We start from the raw sequence: 19095 nt of genomic DNA on the forward strand, positions 1-19095 counted from the left end.
AAGAAACAAAGCCTCAAAGAAAGTAATGGAAAGGCAATCAGTTGTCTCTTTACTATGAAAGCAATCCAACAACCATCAGGTACTGCTGGGATTTGAACCCAGGATTTCCTGTTTTCTAGACAGGTGCTTTAACCAACTAAGCCACAGCACCACTTGCTATAGCTATGTTTTCATTGAAATCTGCAAAGTTATCTATTAACAGAACTGAAAATGTAATCAAGAGGAAAATATACTCATATGTGGCTTTTGATGAAGATTAGTGTTTAATCATTGAAGCAATCACACACAGGCACTGCTGGGATTTGAACCCAGGCTCTCCTGTTTACGAGACAGGCGCTTTAACCATTAAGCTACAGCGCCACAGATCTGTTGATGCTGCAGCAAGTGACATATTGCAGTAAATCAATGAAGAACAACAAGACATTTTCAGTTGTCTGCAAATGTTGCAAAAAGAGGCAAACAAGCGAGGAACCTTTGAGAATGTAGACGGTTCACAAGGGGCATCAGGAGCCATCAGGGGACATCAGGGGACATTAGGAGATATCAGGGGACATCACAGGGGGTTAATTAAGGTTTACTGTGCTGGCCTGTGTTAATGTAATCCAGGTGAAAATATGAAGTATGGCTTTAACAACTAAATATTTATTCATTTAAGGCTTTACAATGATGTGTTTTGATGTTGTGAAATGTATCTTACAGGTACTGCTGGGATTTGAACCTAGGATCTCCTGTTTACAAGACAGGCGCTTTAACCACTAAGCTACAGCACCTTTGGTTAAATACTCTTTCTACAGTCACATCCTGAAATATGGCTGCAATAAATACATCTTTTCATAATCAATGAATTGTTTGAAAAAAGTAAAAACGTTCATCAGATGTGTTGCTTTGTCCAGAACTCCAAAACATTAAATCTAGTGCAGTGTTAAGATGAAGAAAAGCAGCTCATTCTCACATTTCAGAAGCTTAAACAAGATGACATTTGGACTTAATATTATTATCAAAGACATGGCAGATTAATGTTCTGTTGATTGATAATCAGTTTGTTGTTGCATCCACTACATACAAACACATTTACTGCATATTAAACAAGATCATTTCTTTCTTTGGTGAGAAGCATTCATTAAACACCATCTAGCAGGTACTGCTGGGATTTGAACCCAGGATCTCCTGTTTACTAGACAGGCGCTTTAACCAACTAAGCCACAGCGCCTTCGATAGCAATCCGGCTTACTTTAAAGTTGCATTCACACTCAGGCGATGACCTTTATGAACTGAAATGATAAAGTTTTTGTCTTGATTCCTGATCCTTATTGTTACTTTGGTTGTAAATGAGGCAAGAATATTTTCAGAAGGTTGCTAATTTACAATTTCAAGCCAATTTATGAGAGAAGGTGAATCGACCTCTGGTTCAGGAAATAATTGATAGTTTACATCTTTGTTTTATCATTAAACATGAAGGATAATAAGAACTAGGTACAGCTGGGATTTGAACTGAGGATTGCCTGTTTACTAGACAGGCGCTTTAACCAACTAAGCCACAGCACTTCTGATGAGCTTTTGCCAGAGTTGTGTTGAGTTACTGCTGATGTAAACCCAACATTTTGCAGTTTCACTGCTCCAAATTAAAATGCTAAATAATAGGAAACTTTCATTTTAAGGAGCTAATGTGAATTGCGATGTAGTCCTCCAACAACATCTTACAGGTACTACTGGGATTTGAACCCAGGATCTCCTGTTTACAAGACAGGCGCTTTAACCACTAAGCTACAGCACCTCTGGTTAAGGGATTTTTCTACAGTCACATCCTGAAATATGGCTGCAATAAATACATCTTTTCATAATCAATGAATTGTTTGAAAAAAGTAAAAAGGTCATCAGATGTGTTGTTTTGTCCAGAACTCCAAAACATTAAATCTAGTGCAGTGTTAAGATGAAGAAAAGCAGCTCATTCTCACATTTCAGAAGCTTAAACAAGAGGACATTTGGACTTAAAATTATTATCAAAGACATGGCAGATTAATGTTCTGTTCTTTGATAATCAGTAATCAGTTTGTTGTTGCGTCCACTATATACAAACACATTTACTACATATTAAACCAGATCATTTCTTTCTTTGGTGAGAAGCATTCTTTAAACGCCATCTAGCAAGTACTACTGGGATTTGAACCCAGGATCTCCTGGTTACAAGAAAGGCACTTTAACCAACTAAGCCACAGCACCTATAACTGATGTGTCTTATTTTCTCATATCATTCAAATCTGCAAAGTCATCTTTGAACAGATATTAAGATATAAAAGAAAGAGACACACTACCTTCAAAGTGGGTTTTGATTCATGCGGTTTAGTCTTTTATTTCGGTAAATGAAAGTGAGTCACACAGAGGTGCTGCTGGGATTTGAACCCAGGACGTCCTGTTTACTAGACAGGCGCTTTAACCAACTAAGCCACAGCGCCTTTGATAGCAGTCTGGCTTACTTTAAAGGTGCAGTCACACTAAGGGGAAGACATTTATGAACTGAAATGATAAAGCTTTTGTCTTGATTCCTGATCCTTATTGTTACTTTGGTTGTAAATGAGGCAAGAACATTTTAAAGCATCAGGAGCCATCAGGGAACATCAGGGGACATTAGGAGATATCAGGGGACATCAGGAGACATCAAGAGACATTAGGAGATATCAGGGGACATCAGGAGATATCAGGGAACATCAGGGGATATCACAGGGGGTTAATTAAGGTTTACTGTGCTGGCCTGTGTTAATGTAATCCATGTGAAAATGTGAAGTATGGCTTTGAAAACTAAATATTTATTCATTTAAGGCTTTTCAATGATGTGTTTTGATATTCTGAAACTTATCTTACAGGTACTGCTGGGATTTGAACCCAGGATCTCCTGTTTACAAGACAGGCGCTTTAACCAGCTAAGCCACAGCACCTATAACAAATGTTTCTTCTTCTCTCATTTCATTCAAATCTGCAAGGTCATCTTTGAACAGATATTAAGATATAAAAGAAGAGACACACTACCTTCAAAGTGGGTTTTGATTGATGCAGATTAGTCTTTTGTTTCGGTAAAGGAAAGTGAGTCACACAGAGGTGCTGCTGGGATTTGAACCCAGGATCTCCTGTTTACAGGACAGGCGCTTTAACCAACTAAGCCACAGCGCCTTCGATAGCAAGTTGGCTTACTTTAAAGGTGCAATCACACTCAGGGGAAGACGTTTATGAACTGAAATTATAAAGTTTTTGTCTTATTCCTGATCCTTATTGTTACTTTGGTTGTAAATGAGGCAAGAGCATTTTAAAGCAAATTGGTCTCCAAACAAGTGTCCAAGGAAGAAACAAAGCCTCAAAGAAAGTAATGGAAAGGCAATCAGTTGTCTCTTTACTATGAAAGTAACTCAACAACCATCAGGTACTGTTGGGATTTGAACCCAGGATCTCCTGTTTACAAGACAGGCGCTTTAACCAACTAAGCCACAGCACCTCCGATGAACATTTGTCAGAGTTGTGTTGAGTTACTGCTGATGCAAACCCAACATTTTGCAGTTTCACTGCTCCAAATTAAAACGCAACTTTCATTTTAAGGAGCTTATGTGAATTCCAATGTAGTCCTCCTTGCTGTGTGTCCTCCAACAACATCTTACAGGTACTACTGGGATTTGAACCCAGGATCTCCTGTTTACAAGACAGGCGCTTTAACCACTAAGCTACAGCACCTCTGGTTAAGTATTCTTTCTACAGTCACATCCTGAAATATGGCTGCAATAAATACATATTTTCATTATCAATGAATTGTTTGAAAAAAGTAATAACGTCATCAGATGTGTTGTTTTGTCCAGAACTCCAAAACATTAAATCTAGTGCAGTGTTAAGATGAAGAAAAGCAGCTCATTCTCACATTTCAGAAGCTTAAACAAGAAGACATTTGGACTTAATATTATTATTAAAGACATGGCAGATTAATGTTCTGTTGATTGATAATCAGTAATGTGTTTGTTGTTGCTTCCACTATATACAAACACATTTACTGCATATTAAACCAGATCATTTCTTTCTTTGGTGAGAAGCATTCTTTAAACACCATCTAGCAAGTACTACTGTGATTTGAACCCAGGATCTCATGTTTACAAGACAGGTGCTTTAACCAACTAAGCCACAGCACCTCTTTGTCTAGTAGTAGATGTTGATGAAAGGTTCATTGGAGAAGACGTTACAAAAACCAAGATGATACTGATCACTGCAGTGAGATCAATAAAAAGGTCTAAAGCATTTTTCACCAAGCCTACTCCTGGAGAGCTACTACCCTGCATGTTTTAGGTATCTTTTCACTCTAACACACCTGATTCTGTAGCGAGTTGCCATGCAATCTCTATCAAAACTTGCGGCGGCCAAACTTTATGCCACCGCCATAGTGCGGCTGCCGCAAGTTTACATAGAGATTGCATGGCAACTGGCTGCTTTTTGGTGTGTTCCTGGCGTTAGAGGTTCTCTCTATTCCTTCATGTATCTTTGCTTTCATGGAGCAGACCCAAAGTTTCACTCAGGTAGTTGTGGTTTTTAGGAGATACTTTTTTTGCTTAAATTGGTACTTTAACCAGCTAAGCCACAGCACCTATAACTGATGTGTCTTCTTCTTTAAAAATTCTTCAAAGATTAGTCACCAAACAAGAATCCCAGTGACAAGATGAAGAAATAATATCTGCAAGGAAGTATGATGCTGATGAGGTTTCTCTTTCATACAGAGAATAAGCATTATAGCTGTAAAGAAGATCCACCTTTGATTCTGTACACTGAACCATCTTCTATACAAAACAGAAGGTACAGTATTTGTATGTGAAGAATGCCCTATTGTGAAAGTAACCCAACAACCATCAGGTACCGTTTACAAGACAGGCGCTTTAACCAGCTAAGCCACAGCAACTATAGCTGATGTGTCTTCTTCTCTCATTTCATTCAAATCTGCAAGGTCATCTTTGAACAGATATTAAGATATAAAATAAAGAGACACACTACCTTCAAAGTTAGTGTTTTGTTATACAGAACCGTTTAGTCTTTTATTTCGGTAAAGGAAAGTGAGTCACACAGAGGTGCTGCTGGGATTTGAACCCAGGATCTCCTGTTTACTAGACAGGCGCTTTAACCAACTAAGCCACAGCGCCTTCGATAGCAGTCTGTCTTACTTTAAAGGTGCAGTCACACTCAGGCGAAGACCTTTATGAACTGAAATGATAAAGTTTTTGTCTTGATTCCTGATCCTTATTGTTACTTTGGTTGTAAATGAGGCAAGAACATTTTAGAGCAAATTGGTCTCCAAACCAAGTGTCCAAGGATAAGATGAAGAAATAAAGCCTCAAAGAAAGTAATGGAGAGGCAATCAGTTGTTTCTTTACTATGAAAGTAATCCAACAACCATCAGGTACTGCTGGGATTTGAACCCAGGATCTCCTGTTTACAAGACAGGCGCTTTAACCAACTAAGCCACAGCACCTCTGAAGGATGTATGTCAGAGTCGTGTTGAGTTACTGCTGATGCAAACCCAACATTTGCTGCTTCATATTAAATGATTATCTGAAAGGAACATTTCATCATGCAGAATTTATAGGAAAGTAAACGTATTCCTCAGTGCCATGTCTCTTTGAACAGCATCTTACAGGCACTGCCGGGATTTGAACCCAGGATCTCCTGTTTACTAGACAGGTGCTTTAACCAGCTAAGCCACAGCACCTCTGATCACAGCTTTTTTCATTTAAGCTTTATGAACTGAAATGATAAAGTTATGTTTATTGTCTTGGTCCATATTGTTGCTTCAGTTGTAAATAATGCAAAGATTAGTCACCAAACAAGAATCCCAGTGACAAGATGAAGAAATAATGTCTGCAAGAAAGTAATTGGAAGCTGATGAGTTGTATCTTTCATGCAGAGAATCAGCATTATAGCTGTAAAGAAGATCCACCTTTGATTCTGTACACTGAACCATCTTCTATACAAAACAGAAAGACAGACTGAAGCCACAGTATTTGTATGTGAAGAATGCCCTATTGTGAAAGTAACCCAACAACCATCAGGTACTGCTGGGATTTGAACCCAGGATCTCCTGTTTACTAGACAGTTTGCTGCTTCATATTAAATCCTTTTAAATGATTATCTGAAAGGAACATTTCATTGGAAAAATGTATAGAAAAGTAAATGTATTCCTCAGTGCCATTTCTCTTTGAACAGCATTTTACAGGCACTGCTAAGATTTGAACCCAGGATCTCCTGTTTACTAGACAGGCGGTTTAACCAACTAAGCCACAGCACCTCTTGCTATAGGTATGTTTTCATTGAAATCTGCAAAGTTATCTATGAACAGAACTGAAAATGTAATCAAGAGGAAAATATACTCATATGTGGCTTTTGATGAAGATTAGTGTTTAATCATTGAAGCTATCACACAGAGGCACTGCTGGGATTTGAACCCAGGCTCTCCTGTTTACTAGACAGGCGCTTTAACCAAGTAATCCACAGCACCTTCGATAGCAGTCTGGCTTACTTTAAAGGTGCAATCACACTCAGGCGAAGACCTATATGAACTGAAATGATAAAGTTTTTGTCTTGATTCCTGATCCTTATTGTTGCTTTGGTTGTAAATGAGGCAAGAACATTTTAGAGCAAATTGGTGACCAGACCAAGTGTCCAAGGATAAGATGATGAAATAAAGCCTCAAAGAAAGTAATGGAAAGCCAATCAGTTTTCTCTTTACTGTGAAAGTAATCCAACAACCATCTGGTACTGCTAGGATTTGAACCCAGGATTTCCTGTTTACAAGACAGGCGCTTTAACCAACTAAGCCACAGCACCTCTTGTGCTACTTGTAGAGGTTGTTCAAACATTCATTGAGGAAAACATTTACCAAAACCAAATTGATACTGACCACTGCAGTAAGATCAATAAAACGGTCTAAAGCAATGTTCATCAACCCTTCTCCTGAAGAGCTACTGCCCTGCATGTTTTAGGTCTCCACTATAACACACCTGATTCTGATTATTAATTTGTTATCCAGCCCTTGACAAGCTTCAGCTGCTCTAATACCTAACTACAGGAACACACCGAAGGGCGGCCGCCGCAAGTTTACATAGAGATTGCATGGCACTGGCCGCTTTTCGGTGTTCTCTCTTTTTCTTCATGTATTTTTGTTTTCATGGAGCAGACTCAAAATTTAAGGATTCATTTCACTCACGTAGTTGTGGTTTTTAGGACATGATTTCTTGCTTAAACAGGTACTGCTGGGATTTGAACCCAGGATCTCCTGTTTACAAGACAGGCACTTTAACCAACTCAGCCACAGCACCTCTGATGGACTTTTGTCGGAATCGTGTTGAGTTACTGCTGATGTAAACCCAATGCTGTTTAACTGACTGAAATTAAAAGCTTTTACAAGACTAAAGTCTTTTGAAAAGGTCATCACACAGGGGAAGACATTTATGAACTGAAATGATGAAGTTTTTGTCTTGATTCCTGATCTTTATTGTTTCTTTGGTTGTAAATGAGGCAAGAATATTTTAGAGCAAATTGGTCTCCAAACAAGTGTCCAAGGATAAGATGAAGAAATAAAGCCTCAAAGAAAGTAATGGAAAGGCAGTTTTCTCTTTACTATGAAAGTAACCCAACAACCATCAGGTTCTGCTGGGATTTGAACCCAGGATCTCCTGTTTACTAGACAGGTGCTTTAACCAACTAAGCCACGGGACCTCTTGCCCTTAATGTAGATGTTGTTCAAAGGTTAATTGAGGAAGACATTTACCAAAATCAGCATGACACTGATCACTGCAGTGAGACCAAACTGGAGGTTTAGAGATTTTCTCCTTTTCCGTGCTTTCATGAAGAAGACTCATAAAGTTTCAGGATACTATGAAGGGTTTGTTGATTTCTTGGAGATAATCTGTTAGATGGGTACTGCTGGGTTAACTGATGATGCAAGTGCAAGATTTCTAGATTTGCTGCTTCAAATTAAAGCATTTCTGATGACAGGTTCTTCATTATGAAGCATTTATGAGACGTTTATCAAAACAAAGATAGAAGTGATCACTGCTTGAGAAGAAGGTTTAGCTTTCTTGTGATCAACTCATAAAGCTTCAGGGTACTGTTAAGTGTTGAGCTTTATAAGCAACAACTTCTCTATAAATCAGGTACTGCTGGGATTTGAACTCAGGATCTCCTGTTTACAAGACAGGCACTTTAACCAGCTAAGCCACAGCACCTATAAGTGATGTGTCTTCTTCTCTCATTTCATTCAAATCTGCAAAGTCATCTTTGAACAGATATTATGATATAAAAGAAAGAGACACATTACCTTCTAAGTGGGTTTTGATTCATGCGTATTAGTCTTTTATTTCGGTAAATGAAAGTGAGTCACACAGAGGTGCTGCTGGGATTTGATCCAGGATCTCATGTTTACTAGACAGGCGCTTTAACCAACTAAGCCACAGCGCCTTTGATAGCAGTCTGGCTTACTTTAAAGGTGCAGTCACACTCAGGGGAAGACATTTATGAACTGAAATGATGAAGTTTTTGTCTTGATTCCTGATCCTTATTGTTGCTTTGGTTGTAAATGAGGCAAGAACATTTTAAAGCAAATTGGTCACCAAACCAAGTGTCCAAGGATAAGATGAAGAAATAAAGCCTCAAAGAAAGGAATGGAAGGGAAATCAGTTGTCTCTTTACTATGAAAGTAGTCCAACAACCATCAGGTACTGCTGGGATTTGAACCCAGGATCTCCTGTTTACAAGACAGGCACTTTAACCAAGTAAGCCACAGCAACTCTGATCACAGCTTGTTTCATATAAGCTTTATGAACTGAAATAATAAAGTTATGTTTATTGTCTTGGTCCATATTGTTGCTTCAGTTGTAAATAATGCAAATATTAGTCACCAAATAAGAATCCCAGTCACAAGATGAAGAAATAATGTCTGCAAGAAAGTAATTGGAAGCTGATGAGGTTTCTCTTTCATACAGAGAATAACCATTATAGCTGTAAACAGGATCCACCTTTGATTCTGTACACTGAATCATCTTCTATACAGAACAGAAAGACAGACTGAAGCCACAGTATTTGTATTTGAAGAATGCCCTATTGTGAAAGTAACCCAACAACCATCAGGTACTGCTGGGATTTGAACCCAGGGTCTCCTGTTTACTAGACAGGCGCTTTAACCAACTAAGCCACAGCACCACTTGCTATAGGTATGTTTTCATTCAAATCTGCAAAGTTATCTATGAACAGAACTGAAAATGTACTCATATGTGGCTTTTGATGAAGATTAGTGTTTAATCATTGAAGCGATCACACAGAGGCACTGCTGGGATTTGAACCCAGGCTCTCCTGTTTACGAGACAGGCGCTTTAACCACTAAGCTAGAGCGCCACATATCTGTTGATGCTGCAGCAAGTGACATATTGCAGTAAATCAATGAAGAACAACGACATTTTCAGTTGTCTGCAAATGTTGCAAAAAGAGGCAAACAAGCGAGGAAACTTTGAGAATGTAGATGGTTCACAAGGGGCATCAGGAGCCATCATGGGACATCAGGGGACATTAGGAAACATCAGGAGACATTAGGAGACATCAGGAGACATCAGGGGACATCAGGGGACATCAGGAGACATCACAGGGGGTTAATTAAGGTTTACTGTGCTGGCCTGTGTTAATGTAATCCAGGTGAAAATATGAAGTATGGCTTTGAAAACTAAATATTTATTCATTTAAGACTTTTCAATGATGTGTTTTGATGTTCTGAAACGTATCTTACAGGTACTGCTGGGATTTGAACCCAGGATCTCCTGTTTACTAGACAGGCGCTTGGTCTCCAAACCAAGTGTCCAAGGATAAGATAGAGAAATAATGTCTCAAAGAAAGGAATTGAAAGATAATCAGTTGTCTCTCTACTATCAAAGTAACTCAACAACCATGAGGTACTGCTGGGATTTGAACCCAGGATCTCCTGTTTACAAGACAGGCGCTTTAACCAACTAAGCCACAGCACCTCTGATGAGCTTTTGCCAGAGTTGTGTTGAGTTACTGCTGATGCAAACCCAACATTTTGCAGTTTCACTGCTCCAAATTAAAATGCTAAATAATAGGAAACTTTCATTTTAAGGAGCTAATGCGAATTCCAATGTAGTCCTCCAACAGCATCTTACAGGTACTGCCGGGATTTGAACCCAGGATCTCCTGTTTACAAGACAGGCACTTTAACCACTAAGCTAAAGCACCTTTAGTTAGTGTTTTTTCTATAGTCACATCCCAAAATATGGCTGCAATTAATACATCTTTTCATAATCAATGAATTGTTCGAAAAAAGTAAAAACGTCATCAGATGTGTTGTTTTGTCCAGAACTCCAAAACATTAAATCTAGTGCAGTGTTAAGATGAAGAAAAGCAGCTCATTCTCACATTTCAGAAGCTTAAACAAGAGGACATTTGGACTTAATATTATTATCAAAGACATGGCAGATTAATGTTCTGTTGATTTGATAATCAGTTTGTTGTTGTGTCCAATACATACAAACACATTTACTACATATTAAACCAGATCATTTCTTTCTTTGAGAAGCATTCTTTAAACACCATCTTGTAGGCACTGCTGGGATTTGAACCCAGGATCTCTTGTTTACAAGACAGGCGCTTTAACCAACTAAGCCACAGCACCTATAAGTGATGTGTCTTCTTCTCTCATTTCATTCAAATCTGCAATGTCATCTTTGAATAGATATTAAGATATAAAAGAAGAGACACACTACCTTCAAAGTGGGTTTTGATTCATGCAGTTTAGTCTTTTATTTCGGTAAAGGAAAGTGAGTCACACAGAGGTGCTGCTGGGATTTGAACCCAGGATTTCCTGTTTACTAGACAGGCGCTTTAACCAACTAAGCCACAGCGCCTTCCATAGCAATCTGGCTAACTTTAAAGGTGCAGTCACACTCAGGGGAAGACCTTTATGAACTGAAATGAGGAAGTTTTTGTCTTGATTCCTGATCCTTATTGTTACTTTGGTTGTAAATGAGGCAAGAACATTTTAAAGCAAATTGGTCACCAGACCAAGTGTCCAAGGATAAGATGAAGAAATAAAGCCTCAAAGAAAGGAATGGAAAGCCAATCAGATGTCTCTTTACTATGAAAGTAATCCAACAACCATCAGGTACTGCTGGGATTTGAACCCAGTACCTCCTGTTTACAAGACAGGTGCTTTAACCAGCTAAGCCACAGCACCTCTGATCACAGTTTTTTTCATATAAGCTTTATGAACTGAAATGATAAAGTTATGTTTATTGTCTTGGGCCATATTGTTGCTTCAGTTGTAAATAATGCAAAGATTGGTCACCAAACAAGAATCCCAGTGACAAGATGAAGAAATAATGTCTGCAAGGAAGTAATTGGAAGCTGATGAGTTGTATCTTTCATGCAGAGAATCAGCATTATAGCTGTAAACAGGATCCACCTTTGATTCTGTACACTGAATCATCTTCTATACAGAACAGAAGGACAGACTGAAGCCACAGTATTTGTATGTGAAGAATGCCCTATTGTGAAAGTAACCCAACAACCATCAGGTACTGCTGGGATTTGAACCTAGGGTCTCCTGTTTACTAGACAGGCGCTTTAACCAACTATGCCACAGCACCACTTGCTATAGGTATGTTTTCATTGAAATCTGCAAAGTTATCTATGAACAGAACTGAAAATGTACTCATATGTGGCTTTTAATGAAGATTAGTGTTTAATCATTGAAGCAATCATACAGAGGTTTGCTGGGATTTGAACCCAGGCTCTCCTGTTTACGAGACAAGCGCTTTAACCAACTAAGCCACAGCACCGGTGTTTGGTTTGTCATTTCCTCTCATTTCATTGAAATCTGCAAAGATATCTATGAACAGAACTGAAAATGTACTCATATGTGGCTTTTGATGAAGATTAGTGTTTAATCATTGAAGCGATCACACAGAGGCATTTGAACCCAGGCTCTCCTGTTTACGAGACAGGCGCTTTAACCACTAAGCTACAGCGCCACAGATCTGTTGATGCTGTAGCAAGTGACATATTGCAGTAAATCAATGAAAAACAACAAGACATTTTCAGTTGTCTGCAAATGTTGCAAAAAGAGGCAAACAAGCGAGGAACCTTTGAGAATGTAGACGGTTCACAAGGGGCATCAGAAGCCATCAGGGAACATCAGGGGACATTAGGAGATATCAGGGGACATCAGGAGACATCACAGGGGGTTAATTAAGGTTTACTGTGCTGGCCTGTGTTAATGTAATCCATGTGAAAATGTGAAGTATGGCTTTAACAACTAAATATTTATTCATTTAAGGCTTTTCAATGATGTGTTTTGATATTCTGAAACTTATCTTACAGGTACTGCTGGGATTTGAACCCAGGATCTCCTGTTTACAAGACAGGCGCTTTAACCAACTAAGCCACAGCACCTCTGATGAGCATTTGTCAGAACCCAACATTTTGCAGGTTCACTGCTCCAAATTAAATTGCTGAATGATAGGCAACTTTCATTTTAAGGAGCTTATGTGAATTCCAATGTAGTCCTCCTTGCTGTGTGTCCTCCAAAAACATCTTACAGGTACTGCTGGGATTTGAACCCAGGTTCTCCTGTTTACAAGACAGGCACTTTAACCAACTAAGCCACAGCACCTATAACTGATGTGTTTTTTTTTCTCATTTCATTCAAATCTGCAAAGTCATCTTTGAACAGATATTAAGATATAAAAGAAAGAGACACACTACCTTCAAAGTGGGTTTTGATTCATGCGGTTTAGTCTTTTATTTCGGTAAATGAAAGTGAGTCACACAGAAGTACTGCTGGGATTTGAACCCAGGATCTCCTGTTTACTAGACAAGCAACAGCACTGGTGTTTGGTTTGTCATTTCCTCTCATTGCATTGATTTCTGCAAAGTTATCCATGAACAGAACTGAAAATGTAATCAAGAGGAAAAAAACTACTATGTGGATTTAAGGCATATGAGTGTTTAGTCATGGAAACGATCACACAGAGGCACTGCTGGGATTTGAAGCCAGGGTCTCCTGTTTACGAGACAGGCGCTTTAACCATTAAGCTACAGCGCCACATATGTGTATATGCTGCAGCATGTGACATATTGCAGTTAATCAATGAAGAACAACAACAACAATAACAAGACATTTCAGTCATATGCAAATGTTGCAAAAAGAGACAAACAAGCGAGGAGCCTTTGGTCCTTAAAATGGTGAAAAACGGGGATCAGTGTTTCCAACAGTCCAAGCTGACGTTCTCAAACGTCTCAAAGATATTCAGCTAATGGATGGATGTTAACTTTCTGAGAGAGCAGCCTACATTTAGTAACTTTGTGGTGGATGCAGAATAAAGAAAGACTACATGCAGGTTCTGCTGGGATTCGAACCCAGGATCTCCTGTTTACTAGACAGGCGCTTTCACCAACTAAGCCACAGAACCATTTGCCCTCACTGTAGATGTTGTTCAAATGTTAATTTTGGAAGACATTTACTAAAATCAACATGACACTGATCACTACAGTGAGACTAAACAGGAGGTTTAGAGGTTTTCTCCTTTTCTGTGCTTTCATGAAGTAGACTTATAAAGTTTCAGGATACTATGAAGGGTTTGTTGATTTCTTGGAGATAATCTGTTAGATGGGTACTGCTGGGTTAACTGATGATGCAGATGCAAGATTTCTAGCTTTTCTGCTTCAAATTAAAGCATTTCTGATGACAGGTACTTCATTATGAAGCATTTATGGGACATTCCTCATTGCATTGCACTCTAGACTACATGTTACTGCTGGGATTTGAACCCAGGATCTACCTGTTTACAAGACAGGCGCTTTAACCACTAAGCCACAGCACTTCTGACCAAGAGTTCTTTCTACAGTCCCATTAATAAATCTTTTCATAGAAACGTCATCAGATGTGTTGTTTTGTCCAGAACTCCAAAACATTAACTCTAGTGCAGTGTTAAGATGAAGAAAAGCAGCTTCTTTCTTTGGTGAGAAGCATTCTTTAAACACCATCTTGCAGGTACTGCTGGGATTTGAACCCGGGATCTCCTGTTTACAAGACAGGCGCTTTAACCAGCTAAGCCACAGCACCTCTTTATCTAGTAGTGGATGTTGATAAAAGGTTCATTGGAGAAGACGTTACAAAAACCAACATGATACTGATCACTGCAGTGAGACCAGTAAGAAGGTTGAGGGAATATCTCCTATTTTTCTTGTGTCTGTACTTCAATGAGTTGTGGTCTCAAGGAAATACATTCTCTATAAATCAGGTACTGCTGGGATTTGAACCCGGAGCAAACTGCTTATAATATTAAAGCTACAGTCACATCTTCAAATATGGCTGCAACTAATGATTCTTTTTTATAATCAAATAATTGTTTAAAAACATAATCAGATGTCTTGTTTTGTTCAAAACTCCAAAACATTGGATTTACCGCAGTGTTAAGATGAAGAAAAGCAGCTCATTCTCACATTTCAGAAGCTTAGAGAAGAGGACATTTGGACTCAATAGGATTGTCAGAAATTTCGAGGAGTAGTGTAGTGTTGAAGATCTCTTACGCTCAATGTAAACTGCTTTCATGCAAGTCAAAACATGCAGTTCCCTACTGTAATGAGCAACCTTTAAATAGTATCTCACAGGTACTGCTGGGATTTGAACCCAGGATCTCTTGTTTACTAGACAGGCGCTTTAACCAACTAAGCCACAGCACCTCTGATGAGCTTTTGCCAGAGTTGTGTTGAGTTACAGCTTCTTTCATATAAACTTCATGAACTGAAATAATAAAGTTACGTTTATTGTCTTGGTCCATATTGTTGCTTCAGTTGTAAATAATGCAAAGATTAGTCACTAAACAAGAATCCCAGTGATAGGATGAAGAAATAATGTCTGCAAGGAAGTAATTGGAAGCTAATCAGTTGTATCTTTCATACAGAGAATCAGCTGTTAAGAGGATCCACCTTTGATTCTGTATACTGAATCATCTTCTATACAGAACAGAAGGCACAGTACTTGTATGTGAAGAATGCCCTAGTGTGAAAGTAACCCAACAGCCATCAGGTGCTGCTGGGATTTGAACCCAGGATCTCCTGTTTACAAGACAGGCGCTTTAACCACTAAGCTACAGCACCTCTGGTGAAGGGATTTTTCTACAGTCACATCCTGAAATATAGCTGTATGTAATATCTTTTCATAATCAATGTATTGTTTGAAATAAGTAAAAATGTCCAGAACTCCAAAACATTAAATCTAGTGCAGTGTTAAGATGAAGAAAAGCAGCTCATTCTCACATTTCAGAAGCTTAAACAAGAGGACATTTGGACTTAAATTGATTATCAATTGCTTCCACTCCATACAAACACATTTTCTACATATTAAACGAGATCATTTCATTCTTTGGTGAGAAGCATTCTTTGAACACCATCTTGCAGGTACTGCTGGGATTTGAACCCAGGATCTCCTGTTTACAAGACAGGCTCTTTAACCAACTAAGCCACAGCACCTCTGAAGGACTGTTCTCTCATGTTAAAGCTAAAGTCATATTTTGAAATACAGCTGCAACTAATTCTAATTCTCAATGAATCAACCAATGAATTGTTTGAAAAAAAAGGACAAATGTTATCAGTCATCTTGAGAACTATTCGATTTCAATGATTATCAAAAACACAGCAGATTAATTTTCTGTCAATTGATTAATTACTTGTTGCTTTCATTGGACACAAACTGCTAATTTTCTACATGTCAGTATGTTTCTTACTTTAATGAAAAGGTGCTGCTGGGATTTGAACCCAAGATTTCCTGTTCACTAGACAGGCGCTTTAACCAACTAAGCCACAGCACCTCACACTCTGCCTCTAGATGTTGTTCAAAAGTTAATCAAGGAAAACATTTACCAAATCCAAGGTGATACTGAAAACTGCAGTGAGTTCAGGGATTGTTTTCTTTGTGCTTAGTTGTTGTTGACTCATGAAGTTTCAGGATATTGTTATGTATTTCTTCTGTTTTATACAGAATATAACTTCTCTGTAAACGAGTCATCAATCAATCAATCCATCTTTATTTATATAGCGTCAAATCACAACAAAGTCATCTCAAGGCACTTTACACATAGAGGAGGTTCTAAACCGAGAACCAACATTCCCACATGAGCAGCACTTGGTGACAGTGGCAAGAAAAAAGAAACTTCAGGCAGAACCAGGCTCAAAGTGGTTGAACATCTGCCTCGACCGGTTGGGGTCTCATAATGAATCTACAGTCACATCCTGAAACACAGCTGCAAGTAGAATCCAATCAGTGCATCCAAGCTGCTGATTCTCCACATGTCAAACCAGGAAGTTCCTCACTTTAATGAGAAGCAGAGAGGCACTGCTGGGATTTGAACCCAGGATCTCCTGTTTACTAGACAGGCACTTTAACCAGCTAAGCCACAGCACCTCTTGCTCAGTGTGGAGATGCTTTTCATGGAAATGGAAGTTATTTTGTTCCTGTGGTTGTATTTAATAGTAAATGATTTCTGTCATATCAGCCTGTGGCATCACCTGTAATAATCTCACTTCATTTCTATATACAGAACCTTTAAAAGCATTTAACTTAAACACATGTTGCTGTCCTTTCTTACTGATCACAGAGATATTTATAATGTTGTAGAAACTCTGATGAAGGTCTGAAATGATGAGCGAGATGATGTCCTTTGTCTTTGTGGCATTTAACTGGAGAAAGGCTTCATTACACCATCTGACAAACTAATCTACCACCAGCTCCTGCTCAGATTCATCTTTATGGAGCAGGATGATGATAACTGAATCAGGATGTGTCAGTAACACTTCAGATTACAGCCTGTTACATACAGCGTAATTACTCTGTACTAACAGTGTACTAGTACAGTATGTACCGGTACATGTGTCTGTGTATAGGGGGACAAGATAGGACATTATAGAGGGGGGTGAGTAAGAATTCAGCAACATATTATTACTGTGTGTGTACGACCTACTGAGCAATAATCTGGAAATGTGGACAGACTTTAGAAACTCCCATCAGAATCACAGCCAAAAATGCAATTTCTTCTTCTATGATAATAATAATAATAATAATAATAATAATAATAATAATAATAATAATAATAATGCATTTCATTTAAAGGACACCTTACAAAGCACATAAAACACAACAACAGTACATCAAACAATAAAAATCAGGTAACATTTAAGTGCAAAGATAAAGAAATAAATATGAGTGTGACTATAAAGTGCATCAGTACAATAAATAAACAAGAACGTGATGCATAGTTAGTGTGAGACAGAGTATGCCGCTCTGAATAGGAGCGTTTTCAGGCGGGATTTAAAGGTGGAGACAGAGTCAGAAGTGTGAATGTCTGGTGGGAGAGAGTTCCTGAGGCGGGGGGGCAGATCAGCTGAAAGCTCTTGACCCCATGATGGTAGTTAAGTTGGCAGATGGGGCAAAGGATCGGAGAGTTCGGCGAAGGTGTGTAGATGTGAATCAGTTCAGAGAGATATGATGGTGCCAGGTTGTGAAGGATCTTTGATATCAAACCATGTTGTTAAATTTCTTCTCTGTAATTAAAGCTGCCTGTTAATGAGGATTTACAGTGTGTGAACAGCAGAGACCTGCCGCCTTGTAATTCAGATCATAGAGGAATATAAAGAAACACACTGATGTGAAAGAGTTTAATCACATCTTCATTTCATCAATAGGCTGCAGTTATAGTTTATATAAGATATGAACTAAACAGGATTAGTTAAGAGGATGAAACTATATATTTGTGTCAGGTTTTTTATGCACATCCTTCATGCACAAGGTGAGTTTTCCAGTTATGAATTATGTGACACTAAAGCTTGTTTTTATAGAAAAAGCAACAAAAAAAAAGGCTTTAAAATAAAAATAAAAATGGACAGTTTGAATAGTTTAAGTTGTTTGATGGCTGCTGCTTACATCGACTGGTGGAAGAATAATTGCAATCAGTGTGTGTGTGTGTGTGTGTGTGTGTGTGTGTGTGTGTGTGTGTGTGTGTGTGTGTGTGTGTGTGTGTGTGTATGTGTGTGTGTGTGTGTGTGTGTGTGGTTGCTGATGACAACCACACACACACACGACACAAACCCTTCGTCCATTTAATCAACAGTTAAACTGATGCAGGCTGTGAGAAATGTAGGACACTGAATGATTGACAGGTAGGACAGGTAAACACACACACACACACACACACACACACACACACACACACACACACACACACACACACACACACACTCACACACACACACACACACACACACACACACACACACACACACACACACACACACACACACACACACTTGAAGGTCATCTCTCAGGTTGAACAGACATGAACATTGTGAACAGTGAACATCAGAACATTACACACAGATTACAGCCTCAGGGTTGTAACTGCTTCGTCCTGTCAGATAAACTCAATCTGCTCCTGGATCCTATTAAACAGGGTCAGGGTTTATTATACAAACATTAATGGTAGCTGGTTTCTTCAAGTTTGCCTTAACAGAGTAAAACCTGGAGCGACATAAACTGAATGTTTCCTCTGTTAGATAATTATTTAAATCTATTAAAACCATTCATCTAATCATTTTAACTAATTATCACTGATGGAAAGTAACTACGTGCATTTACTGTAGTACAGTTTAAGGTACTTGTACTTTACTGTAGTACAGTTTGAGGTACTTGTACTTTACTGCAGTACAGTTTAAGGTACTTGTACTTTACTGTAGTACAGTCTGAGGTACTTGTACTTTACTGCAGTACAGTTTGAGGTACTTGTACTTTACTGTAGTACAGTCTGAGGTACTTGTACTTTACTGCAGTACAGTTTGAGGTACTTGTACTTTACTGTAGTACAGTTTAAGGTACCTGTACTTTACTGTAGTACAGTTTAAGGTACTTGTACTTTACTGTAGTACAGTTTGAGGTACTTGTACTTTACTGTAGTACAGTTAGAGGTACTAGTACTTTACTGCAGTACAGTTTGAGGTACTTGTACTTTACTGTAGTACAGTCTGAGG

At 38.6% G+C, this 19095-nt stretch overlaps 2 protein-coding genes and 37 non-coding genes across 39 annotated transcripts in view; 1 reads left to right on the forward strand and 38 right to left on the reverse strand.

Moving 5' to 3' along the window:
* LOC133991890 (uncharacterized) overlaps window positions 1–19095 on the forward strand; it is a 527851-nt gene that overhangs the window by 360764 nt on the left and 147992 nt on the right. The gene's annotated exons all lie outside the window — the stretch shown is intronic.
* Window positions 1–19095, reverse strand: part of LOC133991866 (NACHT, LRR and PYD domains-containing protein 14-like) — a 721507-nt gene that overhangs the window by 259233 nt on the left and 443179 nt on the right. The window lies entirely within an intron of this gene.
* On the reverse strand, window positions 78–151 carry trnas-aga (transfer RNA serine (anticodon AGA)). Its single transcript has one exon. It is a non-coding gene; the product is annotated as a tRNA-Ser (tRNA).
* trnat-cgu (transfer RNA threonine (anticodon CGU)) lies at window positions 288–360 on the reverse strand. Its single transcript has one exon. It is a non-coding gene; the product is annotated as a tRNA-Thr (tRNA).
* Window positions 698–770, reverse strand: trnat-ugu (transfer RNA threonine (anticodon UGU)). Its single transcript has one exon. It is a non-coding gene; the product is annotated as a tRNA-Thr (tRNA).
* On the reverse strand, window positions 1137–1210 carry trnat-agu (transfer RNA threonine (anticodon AGU)). The gene has a single exon. It is a non-coding gene; the product is annotated as a tRNA-Thr (tRNA).
* Window positions 1702–1774, reverse strand: trnat-ugu (transfer RNA threonine (anticodon UGU)). The gene has a single exon. It is a non-coding gene; the product is annotated as a tRNA-Thr (tRNA).
* Window positions 2380–2453, reverse strand: trnat-agu (transfer RNA threonine (anticodon AGU)). The gene has a single exon. It is a non-coding gene; the product is annotated as a tRNA-Thr (tRNA).
* trnat-ugu (transfer RNA threonine (anticodon UGU)) lies at window positions 2860–2933 on the reverse strand. The gene has a single exon. It is a non-coding gene; the product is annotated as a tRNA-Thr (tRNA).
* On the reverse strand, window positions 3092–3165 carry trnat-ugu (transfer RNA threonine (anticodon UGU)). Its single transcript has one exon. It is a non-coding gene; the product is annotated as a tRNA-Thr (tRNA).
* trnat-ugu (transfer RNA threonine (anticodon UGU)) lies at window positions 3411–3484 on the reverse strand. Its single transcript has one exon. It is a non-coding gene; the product is annotated as a tRNA-Thr (tRNA).
* Window positions 3645–3717, reverse strand: trnat-ugu (transfer RNA threonine (anticodon UGU)). Its single transcript has one exon. It is a non-coding gene; the product is annotated as a tRNA-Thr (tRNA).
* trnat-ugu (transfer RNA threonine (anticodon UGU)) lies at window positions 4090–4163 on the reverse strand. Its single transcript has one exon. It is a non-coding gene; the product is annotated as a tRNA-Thr (tRNA).
* Window positions 5086–5159, reverse strand: trnat-agu (transfer RNA threonine (anticodon AGU)). Its single transcript has one exon. It is a non-coding gene; the product is annotated as a tRNA-Thr (tRNA).
* trnat-ugu (transfer RNA threonine (anticodon UGU)) lies at window positions 5415–5488 on the reverse strand. The gene has a single exon. It is a non-coding gene; the product is annotated as a tRNA-Thr (tRNA).
* On the reverse strand, window positions 5652–5725 carry trnat-agu (transfer RNA threonine (anticodon AGU)). Its single transcript has one exon. It is a non-coding gene; the product is annotated as a tRNA-Thr (tRNA).
* On the reverse strand, window positions 6767–6840 carry trnat-ugu (transfer RNA threonine (anticodon UGU)). The gene has a single exon. It is a non-coding gene; the product is annotated as a tRNA-Thr (tRNA).
* On the reverse strand, window positions 7258–7331 carry trnat-ugu (transfer RNA threonine (anticodon UGU)). Its single transcript has one exon. It is a non-coding gene; the product is annotated as a tRNA-Thr (tRNA).
* Window positions 7658–7731, reverse strand: trnat-agu (transfer RNA threonine (anticodon AGU)). Its single transcript has one exon. It is a non-coding gene; the product is annotated as a tRNA-Thr (tRNA).
* Window positions 8167–8240, reverse strand: trnat-ugu (transfer RNA threonine (anticodon UGU)). The gene has a single exon. It is a non-coding gene; the product is annotated as a tRNA-Thr (tRNA).
* Window positions 8728–8801, reverse strand: trnat-ugu (transfer RNA threonine (anticodon UGU)). Its single transcript has one exon. It is a non-coding gene; the product is annotated as a tRNA-Thr (tRNA).
* trnat-agu (transfer RNA threonine (anticodon AGU)) lies at window positions 9140–9213 on the reverse strand. Its single transcript has one exon. It is a non-coding gene; the product is annotated as a tRNA-Thr (tRNA).
* trnat-cgu (transfer RNA threonine (anticodon CGU)) lies at window positions 9333–9405 on the reverse strand. Its single transcript has one exon. It is a non-coding gene; the product is annotated as a tRNA-Thr (tRNA).
* Window positions 9952–10025, reverse strand: trnat-ugu (transfer RNA threonine (anticodon UGU)). Its single transcript has one exon. It is a non-coding gene; the product is annotated as a tRNA-Thr (tRNA).
* On the reverse strand, window positions 10182–10254 carry trnat-ugu (transfer RNA threonine (anticodon UGU)). Its single transcript has one exon. It is a non-coding gene; the product is annotated as a tRNA-Thr (tRNA).
* Window positions 10617–10690, reverse strand: trnat-ugu (transfer RNA threonine (anticodon UGU)). The gene has a single exon. It is a non-coding gene; the product is annotated as a tRNA-Thr (tRNA).
* Window positions 10849–10922, reverse strand: trnat-agu (transfer RNA threonine (anticodon AGU)). The gene has a single exon. It is a non-coding gene; the product is annotated as a tRNA-Thr (tRNA).
* trnat-ugu (transfer RNA threonine (anticodon UGU)) lies at window positions 11178–11251 on the reverse strand. The gene has a single exon. It is a non-coding gene; the product is annotated as a tRNA-Thr (tRNA).
* Window positions 12395–12468, reverse strand: trnat-ugu (transfer RNA threonine (anticodon UGU)). Its single transcript has one exon. It is a non-coding gene; the product is annotated as a tRNA-Thr (tRNA).
* Window positions 12615–12688, reverse strand: trnat-ugu (transfer RNA threonine (anticodon UGU)). The gene has a single exon. It is a non-coding gene; the product is annotated as a tRNA-Thr (tRNA).
* Window positions 13048–13120, reverse strand: trnat-cgu (transfer RNA threonine (anticodon CGU)). The gene has a single exon. It is a non-coding gene; the product is annotated as a tRNA-Thr (tRNA).
* Window positions 13414–13487, reverse strand: trnat-agu (transfer RNA threonine (anticodon AGU)). Its single transcript has one exon. It is a non-coding gene; the product is annotated as a tRNA-Thr (tRNA).
* Window positions 13825–13897, reverse strand: trnat-ugu (transfer RNA threonine (anticodon UGU)). The gene has a single exon. It is a non-coding gene; the product is annotated as a tRNA-Thr (tRNA).
* Window positions 14067–14140, reverse strand: trnat-ugu (transfer RNA threonine (anticodon UGU)). The gene has a single exon. It is a non-coding gene; the product is annotated as a tRNA-Thr (tRNA).
* trnat-agu (transfer RNA threonine (anticodon AGU)) lies at window positions 14687–14760 on the reverse strand. The gene has a single exon. It is a non-coding gene; the product is annotated as a tRNA-Thr (tRNA).
* Window positions 15105–15177, reverse strand: trnat-ugu (transfer RNA threonine (anticodon UGU)). Its single transcript has one exon. It is a non-coding gene; the product is annotated as a tRNA-Thr (tRNA).
* On the reverse strand, window positions 15476–15549 carry trnat-ugu (transfer RNA threonine (anticodon UGU)). The gene has a single exon. It is a non-coding gene; the product is annotated as a tRNA-Thr (tRNA).
* On the reverse strand, window positions 15814–15887 carry trnat-agu (transfer RNA threonine (anticodon AGU)). The gene has a single exon. It is a non-coding gene; the product is annotated as a tRNA-Thr (tRNA).
* trnat-agu (transfer RNA threonine (anticodon AGU)) lies at window positions 16407–16480 on the reverse strand. The gene has a single exon. It is a non-coding gene; the product is annotated as a tRNA-Thr (tRNA).

Source organism: Scomber scombrus, chromosome 12 (genome assembly GCF_963691925.1).
Source record: "Scomber scombrus chromosome 12, fScoSco1.1, whole genome shotgun sequence".
NCBI lineage: Eukaryota > Metazoa > Chordata > Actinopteri > Scombriformes > Scombridae > Scomber > Scomber scombrus.